Source organism: Haemorhous mexicanus, chromosome 22 (genome assembly GCF_027477595.1).
Source record: "Haemorhous mexicanus isolate bHaeMex1 chromosome 22, bHaeMex1.pri, whole genome shotgun sequence".
Taxonomy (NCBI): Eukaryota; Metazoa; Chordata; class Aves; order Passeriformes; family Fringillidae; genus Haemorhous; species Haemorhous mexicanus.
This window is the reverse complement of record NC_082362.1, coordinates 3263963-3276011: the sequence shown is the minus strand read 5'-3', so window position 1 is coordinate 3276011 and position 12049 is coordinate 3263963. Positions and strand designations below refer to the sequence as shown.

The 12049-nt window shown below is 42.2% G+C and overlaps 1 protein-coding gene across 10 annotated transcripts in view; it reads left to right on the top strand.

Moving 5' to 3' along the window:
• Nucleotides 1-5738: 5738 nt before the first annotated feature.
• Nucleotides 5739-12049, top strand: part of GTF2I (general transcription factor IIi) — an 80459-nt gene continuing 74148 nt past the window's right edge. For all 10 annotated transcript variants that reach the window (XM_059866328.1, XM_059866326.1, XM_059866325.1 and 7 more), the window contains exon 1: nt 5739-5872. The gene's annotated coding sequence lies outside the window, so the exon portion shown is untranslated. The remainder of the gene's footprint in view (nt 5873-12049) is intronic.

The following is a 12049-nucleotide window of genomic DNA, read 5'->3' as shown; positions in this document are numbered from 1 at the left end:
ACAACATCACCATTCTGTCTATCAGCTTCACAAACCTACCACCTGAAGCTCTTCAGATATTACTAGACAATACCTAGCAGCAACTATATGTTGTCAGCCTTTATCATCTACCAATTTCAGCAAATAAGGTCCTGGAGTCAGCGACATCAACACCACTCTATGTTGAAGAATATAATTATTGTCTCAATAAAATAATTAGGGGTTTAGATTAGCTTAACAACCAAAAATATTAATTACAAGTGCCAGGTAGAGAAAGTGTCTTCATTTTATAAGCTTTGACTGATTTAATTGAGCTGTATAAATTTGATAGTATTTTATTTATAGTGTTTAAATTTTATTTAAACATAGATAATTCAGTATATTTCAACAAATCGAAAAGGTTTTTTGTCCAGTTTTCAATTTAAGAAATGTAAATAGTTCATTTTATACACTGCACTAATCAATTTTTATATGATTTCAATTACGGAAAGTGCAACAATTATTCCTTCTGTTTTATCTTAGTTATCACTTAGTATACCTTCAGTAACAATCTAGCCAAGTAGTTCCAGTTCTTATTTCTCTTTTTACAGTTTGAGTCCATAGATTTACTTAATATACTTTAAAGTAGTTAGGTTTATCCCATAGAGTTATCAAACCTTGTAATTATTTAATCAATTGTTTTGTGCATTTGTAAAGCAATTACATAGATACATTTTTATACAATTTCTTATATGAAAATTGTAGTTTTCATTTCCCTCCAAATGTTGAATTTATTTGGTATTTGTGTTATAGTGGTGTACTTCTTGTCTGTCTTCTTAATTCAACTTGAAGATTTTATTTTTAATTTAATTTCAGAAGCCAATCATAGTTACTTGCATACACTACCTAAGATTTTAATCATAATCACTTTCCAAAACCATATTATTATTTTAAATTATTGAATAATTACCACATTTCATTCTTAACTCAAATATATCAGCAGTTTACAAACTGGCAGTAGCTATAAAAATCCTTCTCATCATTAATACCAGTTTCCCTGTTGTTGATTTTCATCATTACTTTTACAAATACCACACATTGTCAGGTAAAACAGTTTAAAAGTTAAAGGTTCACTAAGGCAACTGTTCTTGTTGATTAAAATAGAATTGTTAACATAGGTTATGGTAGTGATTGTGTTTATGTTAGGTTGCCTGTTAAAAGTTTTATTCAACAATAATTATACCAAGATTTGTTTTTGTTTAAGGAGTTATTAACGCTAGCCTTGTTAAATTTGTTTGCCGAATGCTACTATAGAAGACCTTGAGATCTTTTCAATTTTTTTAAAGAAAAACTAAAAGGGGGAGATGTGGCTGTCCATCCTGGAAAGGACGGGTTGTGGGCTGGCCTCACAAGGTAACAATATTAGGGCCTGGGAGGCAAGAAGCTAAGACTGAAAACATCTAGTTAAATTAGGGTCAGAAGAGAGGAATGATGGGAACAGTAATGTAGATTAAGTCATTGCATATAAGGTTATGTTCCAAACCTCACCGTCTGATTGGGTAATGTTGTGTTCCATATAAGGTATTGTTTCTGATTCTCTCTGTTCATTGGTTCCCTGCCCTCAAATAATGTCTATACAAGGTTGCATTTGCATCATTTCGAGGTCTTCTGGAGCAGCTTTATACAATGTATGGATTATGTTTTGTTGTGCATTGCTTGTTAGTGCACCTTTTATTTTCCATTATTAAATGTGATTTTCGGGCACTCCAGTTGTTCCCGTCCCTCTGTCTGCTGCCTAGGACCCTCTGCAGGGCCATCTAAGCCTGGTGGTGGCTGGGACCTCTTCTGCTCTGCCAGCTTGTGTACAATCCTTTTGGCTTTGATTTTAGAGATGCTTGGTCCCTGGCTGGTGTGGCTGGAGGAAAATTTGTGATTCACAAACTGTTGCAACAGTGTCTGTACAAGCCTGCAGTGGCAGTGTTATGAAGTTCTAGATGTCTTATTTAATAAACAACAAAATAGAATTTAGCAGCAATTTTAATTGAGCAGCAATTTTTTATAGAAGTGAATACAATCAAGTTTGTTAAATATAATCAAGCCTGTACCTGGAATCATCCCAACTTTGTTCATTCCAAGGCCGATTCAGTTTTGGGATCTTGCTTATCTCAATACTACCTCCTGTATCCTGTTTTTCACGTCACATCTGCAAAGGGGCCCATCTGCTTTGGAACACTAATCACATATACTTTTCCTTTATTTTATATTGATATAGTTACAATTGCATTAGCGTGAAACATATCTATTTATCACAGCAGCAACTGTTCAGAGACATGAATGCTTACTCATCAGCCATGAATGATTTTAATATCACTGTTAACCAGTATGCTCTTTGAAGCATCTCACCACACATATTTGCCGGATTTTCAAAGTGGCAGCTTCTTTTTTAGCTTGAAGATGCCCCTAGAGGTCCCTATGACATATTACTAGTGCCTGCAGTTTGGGATAGCATGTTAAGTTGAGGGGTTTTATTTGTGAACTTTGGAAAAATGTGTATCTACTGTCACTGTAACCGTCTGGCACAAAAGGTAAATTATTATTAAATTTTTCCTCTTCTTTTAGAAGAGCTACAGTACACAAGCCAGTTACATGAAAACCTCTTTCAATCTGCTGTTGAAGACCAGCTGGTTGACTAGTAGAAGTAGAAGAGCAAAGTGATTCTAAATACTTTAAACCAAGGAATTTAGATCAAAACATTTTCTTCCAGGAGGCTCGTTCTTGAATTTTAAATCTAGAAAGAAGACTAAGATTAATTAGTGAGGTGTTTTATATATATTATACTTGGTTTAAGAATCTAATAGCAAAACTCCATGGAGGCTGTGTATTACACTGAATATCTTTTCTAGATGTAAGTTCTTAATTTCCAGGCTCTGAACTGATGTAGCAATTATTATGGTAATATATTACACTTGTACATTACTCCATCTGCTAAAAACATGTAAGTTACTTCTAGAGTGAACATTGATTCAGCATACATCAAACATTTCTGATAGATTTGGAAGTCTTTAAAAATTTATTTTTTTCAGTTAGTCATCTTGTAATCATGCTGGGTAAACACTATTCCACTTAGTCTGTGACTTTATGACTTCAGTTAACTTTATCCAGCTTCATAGCTCATGTGGCTGGAGGAGGTTATAGAGAGTATGTTGGGAGGAAAAAGTAAAAACTGGAAGGTTTGGTGAGGAGGAGAGAATAATTTTGATCAAAGTGATTTTGCATCTGGGAATGTGAGAAATGTTGGTGTGAGAATACTCCATTTATTATGCTTAATGTTGCTCATTCTCTGCTTTGTCAAAAACATGTAAACCCGTTTGTTTCAGTGAGGCAGGCAGTTAGCACCCCTCCAATGTCTGCTAAAATGAGCTAACCCAAACAGAGCCTGTGTCTCCAGGTGTCTTCCACAAGGTGTTATTAGCAATGTAATGAAATAAATCTACTCTTTGCATTTCAGCTGTGGTCTGATGGTTATCCTTGGTTACTTATATGTCTTGATTCACACAGAGGGATACAGAAGAATGGGAAGAATCCTGACCTGGAGAAATACCAAATTTCCACTCTTCTGAGAACCCATGTCATAGCAATAATGGTCTTACCAGCAGGAAGCAGCTGGTACAAATAACTCTCAAAATGAATAATGATTGTGATTTGTAATCAAAAGGCATCTTCTCCACCCCCAGAACAATCCATGCCTGCAGGGTAACAGTCTGGACACAAACTGTGAATGATGTCCTGGCAGTGGGCTTCCATTTCATAGGCAAGTAAACTTGGTCTCCCAGAAGGATTTGCTTGAGTCACTTTTGAGCAGGGTGTACTTATGACATCTAAATCTGTATGACATGGTCAATATCAGATGTGTGTGCAGTAAGGTGCAACTGGAAGATGCCAGCGTGAAGATATGGTGGAGCATGAAGTTATGGATACCTTCTACTGAAAACGCCATCTAAACAGCAAGGGAATTGACAAATTGACATAGTAAATAGTTGTGGTTGCTTAGAAAGATTTGGTGTCCTTTGTGCTGAAGTTCTTCACCAGCAGCTATGCCTTCCCCTGCACAGGGTCTGTAAAAAGAAACCATCCAAGTACTGCACGGTGAAATCTACTAGTTTCAGTTAAGGTGGCGATGATTTCTAATCTTTTTAGGGTTTTGAAGTGTTTTTGTGGCTGGGGCTTGCGATTTGTGTTTCTAGGCTGCTGCAGAATGCTTCTGTCTCCCACAATGTAAATGATGAGGACAGATGTGTCCAGCTGAGCAGTGACAAGGAAGTCACAAAAGCCATGATCTCTTGAATCACTCAGATCAACTGTTTATTCGGGTACTCTGGTCAGTGTTTGCAGCTGGGTATTTGCTTTGTACAAGTCCACAGCCTTCACTGATTGTTCAGAAATGGCCAAAGCATATCCTGCAGGGCCCTTTCCCAGCTTCTGAGCTTTATTCCCCAGAGCGATTTCTTGCTATTTATGACAACTAGGAGGAAGCTAAAGACTTCAATTTCTTTATGAATAAGATTTACTTAAAGGTGTAGTGTTTGGTGGTTACTCTTGACCAACTCTAAAACACACTGTGAACATTTTGAAAATACATCAGCAGTTCTGGAAGTCTACATACTGTAAATAATGTTATTTATGGAAATGGTGCTTTGATTTAAAATATCTTGGTTTCAATTGCAGTACCTTCGATTGGGATCAAATTTTGAAATGCAACATTTTCCTTTGAATGGAAAACTTTCCATCCACATTTACTACATTGAAGCTAAATTCAAAGAAAAGGAATAGTGATGTCAGAAAAAATATTTGACTCTTTTTAGCCAGGAAAAAATATCTCATAGATAAGCATTCACTATGCTTAACGTCTTTGAAAATGAAATAAAAGACAGCTTTACTTTGAAGGTCATGATTAACCCTAAGTTAGGCTTAAGGCTTCCCGCTGGTGGAGGCTGTTGCTCCCATAGTTAGTTCTGGATGTGATGGAACCTGGTGCGTTTTGTTCATGTTCTGTTCACTAAAGGGCTAAAGATAGAGGGAATAAAATACTTAGATCTAAAACCACGTGTAACCAAAACCGCATACAATCACAAGTATATTCTTGCTTAATAAATGCTTGCTTAAAATATTCTTGTTTAATAAGTGCTTGCTCAATAAACCACAAGTTCTAGAATTTTAGGCATGACCACTAAATAAGGAGAAGTCGACCAGAGGACGACCGAGGAAGACTAGCAGCCTTCATCAGACGACTACCAGCAAAGGTCGACCCCTTAGCACCAAGAAGACACATCCGCAGAGTACTTTCTGGACACGTCACCAACGAGAAGAGATACAGTATAAAAGCTAGACTGTATCGAACAGTGGGCTCGGCAGTCCTTGGCAAGCGGAGGCTCCCCTGTTGCCCAGCGCTGATTTTGCTTATGCCTTGCTTGCTGTAATTAATAAATTCCAATTGGACTAAGCTTATCGGAGTTTGCTTCAATTCATAACATGGAGAGCAGTTCCGGGTGTCCAGCATGGCCGCTCTGAGCGAACAGGGGCATGTGCCGAGGTCCTGGGACCCTCGGGGCTGCGGGCGGCAGGAGGGGCGCGGCGGGCACGCCCGGCCCGTGCCCCTGGCGCGCTGCCCGGCGGGAGCTCCGGCCCGCAGACTGCGCTTCCCGGCGGCCCCCGCGAGCGCCTGCGCCGCCGCGGCTGCGCGAGCGAATCATTCCCCCGCCCGGCGCGGCGCTGGGGTTGGCCCGACACCGCGCGAGGAGCGGGGCCGCTCGGCAGCACCGAGAGCCCGCGGAAAAACCTCCGCTGGTCCGGCGCTCCTCCCGCAGCCGTGCGGCGTCTCCAGCCAGAGGAGCCGGACTACCTGCGCCCGGCGCGGGTGAGTGGGAGGCGGGCCCGGGGCCGGCGAGGTGGGGCGAGGGACGGACCGTGACGCGCGGTCCCGGAGGCTGCGGCGCTGAGGGGCTGAGGGGGGATTGGCGGTCCAGGCCACGGCTCGCGGCGCTGGCTCGGCGGGGTGCCCTTGCTCCGCCGCGGGCAGGAGGGGGCGCTACCGCCGCGCCGCCGCCTCCCATTGGCTGGCGGGGCGGCGCGCGCGTGCCCGAGCCCTGCGCGTGGCGGCGGCCGTCGGGCGCGGAAGGGAAGGGGTGGAGCGAGGGCTGTGAGTGGAGGGGTGGAAGCTGGCACGGCCTGCTGGTGGTGAGGAGGATATCTCCGGCTAACTCCCCCAGCCTTGTAAACTGCTGTGGTATATTTATACAGTAAGTATTGCTTAGTGTTACTAACATAACAATATGATATACGTGCCAGAAGTAATTTACGTACTATGAGCTCATGGTTATTAGATAGTTCTTTTGCATTTCGCATGGGTCTCCCCAGTTTGGGGGTTGTTGGGGTGATATAAAATTTCGATAGCCAAACTGAATTTTATTTTTTATATCTTTTATTTTAAAGCAAGCTGGTAAGCGGCGCTGGGTGGCCAGGGAGTCACTGCTCCACTAACAGCGCGCACCACTTACAATTTCAACAAAGTATATATATTATTTTTAAGTCTACAAAGCATTTTCCAGTGAGCTTGTGTTAGTCTGAATCAGCAAATATCAATAAGCTGGGATCAGCAATTTCGTCTTTCTGGGTGGTCGTTGGCTTCCTGTCCTTGTGGTCATCTGGAGGGAGGCCTTTCAGTGGTGTCTTCTACTTAATTTTAGTCTGGTACAAATGCACCAAGCTTTTTATTATACATAAACATTTAGTCACTTTGTCACAATATCCCTTAGCTGTACTGCAACTTCCTCTATTTTATTCTAAGCATCAATTGTTTGGTACTTCACTTTACTATGCTGCTTCTGTTTTCTTGTTTGATGCTTTATTTGGCTATTTGGTCAGAAAATTTCAAAACCGTTCTTTGTAGTTATTCCAGAGAACGTGTCCGCTTTTGACACAGCAGATACAAGCATTTGCTGATTCCATTGCCAATTGACATGAATCACAAAAATGCTTTTTTACAGGGGGTCTTTGATGAAGGCTTTCAAGGTCTTCTTCACACCTGAACTTTTCAACTTTGTCTTTGGAGCATGTGCAGTTATGGTGTTCTTTGGTCTGTTTGGTCCTAAATTATTTGTTTCATGGCTAATTTGCTTTACATTTGCCATTTTCTCATTAGTACTATATGTGTCTGTCTCTAAAGCTATCTACCTGGAAATTTTTTTCTTCTTTTTTTTCTATTAATTGTTAAACAACTAGTTAACCATTTACTAGCCATTACATTGTATAGAAAGTTATTTGTATCGGGTTTTATAGGTATAAGAAGCTATGATTTAGGTTATATTGGTATCTAATTATGTAGATGTATTACATTGTGTTGATACCTTGTAACTCAAACTATCTATATAGACATTACCATCCTCAAAATATCCAGTCTAACCCTGTCCTCTGTTAGTGTGAAGCCCTTCCTCCTGGCCCTGTCTCTCCAGGCCCTTGATCAAATTCCCTGTCTGGGTCTTTTGTAGGCTACTTTTAGGTTCTAGAAGGCCACAATTTGGTCATCTTGAGGCCTTCTTTTCTCCAGACTGGCCGATCCCAACGGCAGAATCACAATGTTGGAAGAGACCTTCAAGATCAGATAGTTTAACTCATGACCTAACACATGAACTAAACCATGGCACCTAATGCCACCACATCCAGTCCTTTTCTTAAACACATCTAGGGGCAGTGATTTCACCACCTCCCCGGGCAGGCATTCCAGAACTTTATCACCCCTTCTGTAAAAGACTTTTTCCTAATATCCAACCTATATTTCTCTTGGCGCAGCTTAAGGCTGTGTCCCCTGGTTCTGGCATTGCTGCCTGGAGAAAGAGCCCAACCCCACCTGAGCACAGCCACCTGTCAGGGAGTTGTAGAGTGATGAGGTCACCCCTGAGTCTCCTTTTCTCCAGGCTGAGCACCCCCAGCTCCCTCAGTGGTTCCTCTCAGGGTTTGTGTTCCCAGCCCCTCTCCAGCCTCGTTGCCCCCTCTGGATGTGCTCGAGTGTCCCAAGGTCCTTCCCAACCTGAGGGGCCAGAACTGGACACAGCACTCCAGGTGTGCCCTCACCAGTGCCCAGTACAGGGGCAGAATGAGCTCCCTGCTCCTGCTGGCCACACCATTCCTGATCCAGGCCAGGAGCCCTTGGCCTTCTTGGCCACCAGGGCACTCTGCTGGCTCATGGTCAGTCACTGTTGACCAGTACCCCCAGGTCCCTTTCTGCCTGGGCACTGTCCAGCCACACTGTCTCAGCCTAGAGCATTGCAGGGGTTATTGTGGTCAAAATGCAGGACTTGGCACTTGGATTTATGAAACTTCCTCTTATTAAACTCTGCCCATCCATCCAACCATTCCAGTCTCTGCAGAGCCCTCCTGCCTTCCAGCAGCTTAACACACTCTCCCAGCTTGGTGTTACTTGCAGATTTACTATTGTAAGACTTAATTTTCTCATCTCTGTTGTCAATAAAAACGTTGAACAGAGCTGGCCCCAGCACAGAGCCCTGAGGGACACCCCTGGTGTCTGGCTGCCAGCTGGATGCAGCCCCGTTCACCACTGTTCACCACTCTCTGTGCCAGCGATCCAGCCAGTTCTGAACCCAGCATAGAGTGCTCCTGTCCACACCGTGGACTACAGCTTTTCCAGGAGTGTGCTGTGGGAGATAGTGTCAAAGGCCTCGCTTAAGTCTGGGTACACAACATCCACAGCCTTTTCTGCATCCATCAGGAGGGTCACTGGTCATAAAAAGAGACCAGGTTGGTCAAATATGACCTACCCCTCCTAAACCCCTGCTGGCTGGGTCTGATACCCTGGCCATCCTGTAAATGCTGTGTGATTCTGCTCAATATGATGCTCAAACTGTTCCATTACCTTACCAGAAATTGAGATTAGACTAACTGGTCTGTAATTACCAGAATTTTCCTTCCCATTCTGTTTGTAAATGGGTGTCACATTGGGCAGCTTTCAGTCATGTGGAACCTCACCAGTGAGCCAGGACTGTAGGTAAAGGATGGAGAGCAGCTTCACAAGCTCATCTGCCAGCTCCCTCATCACCCTGGGGTGGATCCCATCTGGGCCAGTAGATTTATGAACATCCAAGTGGTTTAGCAGTTCTCTGATGGCCTTCTCCTGAATAGCAGGGGATCATTCTGCTCCCTGACACCATCTACCAACCCAGGAGGACAATTGTCCTGAGAATGAGCCATCTTCCCACTAAAAACTGAGGCAAAGTGTATTTCCACCTTATCTGCAGTTACCAAGTTCCCTCCTGCATCCAGTTGAGAACAAAGTTGGTATTACCCTTTATTTTGCTATTAATATTTATGTAAAAATATATTTTTTCAGCCTTTCCTCGTAGAAGAGTTGATCCATCTTTCTAAGCATATTAGTGGTGGGTTGGTGAATAAGCACTTTACAATTAAAATTGTAAAGTAGATATGCTATTACCAGGTGGGACATGTGAGGGATATTTCCTTCATACATGCGTACCTGGTGAGACAGGTTTCAGGTTTAAATACACATTGATCTCACAAGCCCACACCTCCCTGCCCACCCATTCCCTGCCCACTCTGCTTCCCTGCATTTCATATTATAATTAGTTTTCTGTGGTGCTGTGGCCCCTGGGGGTCTTGGGCAGGGGTCTTCTTGCTGAAGATCTTCTTCCTTGGTGTTCACCACTTGACTTCTGCTCAAGTGCAGTGGAGGTTTGGCTTTCTCCCAGGTCAGTTTGTCCTGGCCAAAGCCAGGAGCCTGGTCCTGGCTGGTTTGGGTTCTGCTTTATGGATTTCAACAGTACCTGAGCCTTGCTTTACTCAGTTTTCTTATCTTTATTGCCTTTACCTAGCAGCTATTTTGTGTTCTGTTACAAGTTGTTTCTACCTAACAAGTTGCATTCTTGTTACAAGCCTTGTTCTTGTTTTCACAAACTTGCTGATTTGCCTATATAAATATTGCTGTTTTCCTCCACTCGCTTAAGTACATTATATGCTTCTAAAATTCTGAGTTTTCATAAACATATGGTTCCCATATCATTGGCTCTGTGTGCAACAACATAGCCACCAGCAAAGAACAGCTTCAGCTGACAACAAAAAATTGCTGCAGAAGCCTGTTAGCCTGGTGTTGAAGAGAGGTTGGCATATAATTGTACATCTCTATGGACATAAAACCTTATTGGCCTCTCTTGGCTTCACAACAACGTTTTCAATCACAGAAGTATTTTGGGTATCACCTGTTGTGTTGCCAGTTTTTTGTTTGCAGTCTTCTTTTACCAAAGGTTTGGTATGTGAGGTGCTTGAGAGAAACATCTGCATGGTGACTATTTCACGAGTGCAGCTGCCTGCTGTAAGCTAATCATGTAGCGGAGTTGTTAGTGTACAAATGTTTCAGTCAGTATCTCACAATGTGGAACAACTTTTAGACTCCTTTTGTAAATATATCTCATATTTTTTCTGCTTGTTTAATTAAACTCTGCATTTAAGATAACAAAATCCAATAAAGCATTTTAAAGGAAACAGTAACTAAACTAAAAAATAGGCTTGTAATTCTGTTATGTAAATTAGATGGCATAAAAGTTTGTCTCTCAAGCAGCATAGTATAAGGGGCCCTAGGGATGACTGAGGTACCACCTTTTTTCTTATCCATCAGGACATGAAACCTTTTCATAGATGTTTGATTGAAACTTGTGCTCCTCTGAAAAGACTGTGTATTTGTAATTTTCTAACGCATTCCCAAACTCTGGTTGAGTTGACTTTTATTTCTGGTCCCTGGACTTTTTTTCCTCGGTGAAGGGAGCCTCGTAATAGGATTGACCAATGTTCTTCTTTTAACACAAGGAAGAACACATGTAATTAATTCCATGGAAATCAGTGCTCTGGTTCATTTGATTCAATGTAATAATAAGAACAAAGGAAAGAGCTGCAGAGGGAATGAAATGACCAAGTGGAGGGGGCTGATTCCTGCTAAAGAGTGGTGGGATGATGGGTTTCCCAGTCAGTGCCCTGATGTGTGCTGTGGTAGGCAGCAGTACTCCAATGAGGACACAGGGGACTTGACTGCATGAAGCCACTGTGCAAAGGTGCTCGCTTTGGATACCACCTGTAAACTTACCAGATGATTTTTTTCCTCAAGGTGAAGGAATGTGAATGGATGCTTAGTGTTGGATTAGCTCTTTGTGAGAGCCCCAGCAAAATTTAAAAAATTTTGTTTGTCTTTAGATCTCAGTCTTTTGTTTGCTGTACATGACCTTTGTAGTACAGAAATACAGAGTAATGGCTTGCACCGGTGAGGACGGCAATTTCTCTCTCTGAAAAATGTGTCAGCCCCAATGCTATTGTAGGTAAAGAAGTACAGTAGAGTTTAGATTAAGTGAATTCACTTCTCAAGTATTCTGTGTGTTGATTGATACTAAAGTCATTCTTATTGAACCTGATCATCATGTTGACTAAGTAAATAAAATTAGGCTGGTAAAGACAGGAATTATCAGATGGTCAGGTGTGCTGTGATTAAATATTTCATTTTGTTAACATGATTCCTGTGTAATTTATGAATGCCTAGGTGCTGCACTAGGACACTTCAAATAGCAGCTGCTGGAATTGTGTTTTACTCTTTTAATTGCTCTTAATAGTATCAGAGGTCATGTAGGCTGACTAAAAAGTCACAGTGCTTACTACCATAAAATTACCTGGAAAAGAATGGAACTAATTATCCTTGGTTTTGTGAAGTTCTCAGATGTGTGATGAGCTCTCCCCCCCGCCTCATCCTCCTCTACCAAAATGCTGCTAGTTTCTTGTGACTCGGCGCTGAATCAGTGCTGTTGGATGTTCTGGAGCTGCTCAATGCCCATTCTGTAAGAAGAGCTGGAACACAACCAGCCTGGCCATGCCAGCTTCTACCAGTTCCCTGAGTGGTCAGTATGACTTCGGGGTTGCCAACCACCAGGGACCATCAAAAAGACCCCTAGGACAGGAAAATGCATGCATAAATGGTAGAAAAAATATGTTAATGATTTTGGGGAAAATATTACCCTATGTATGTTTA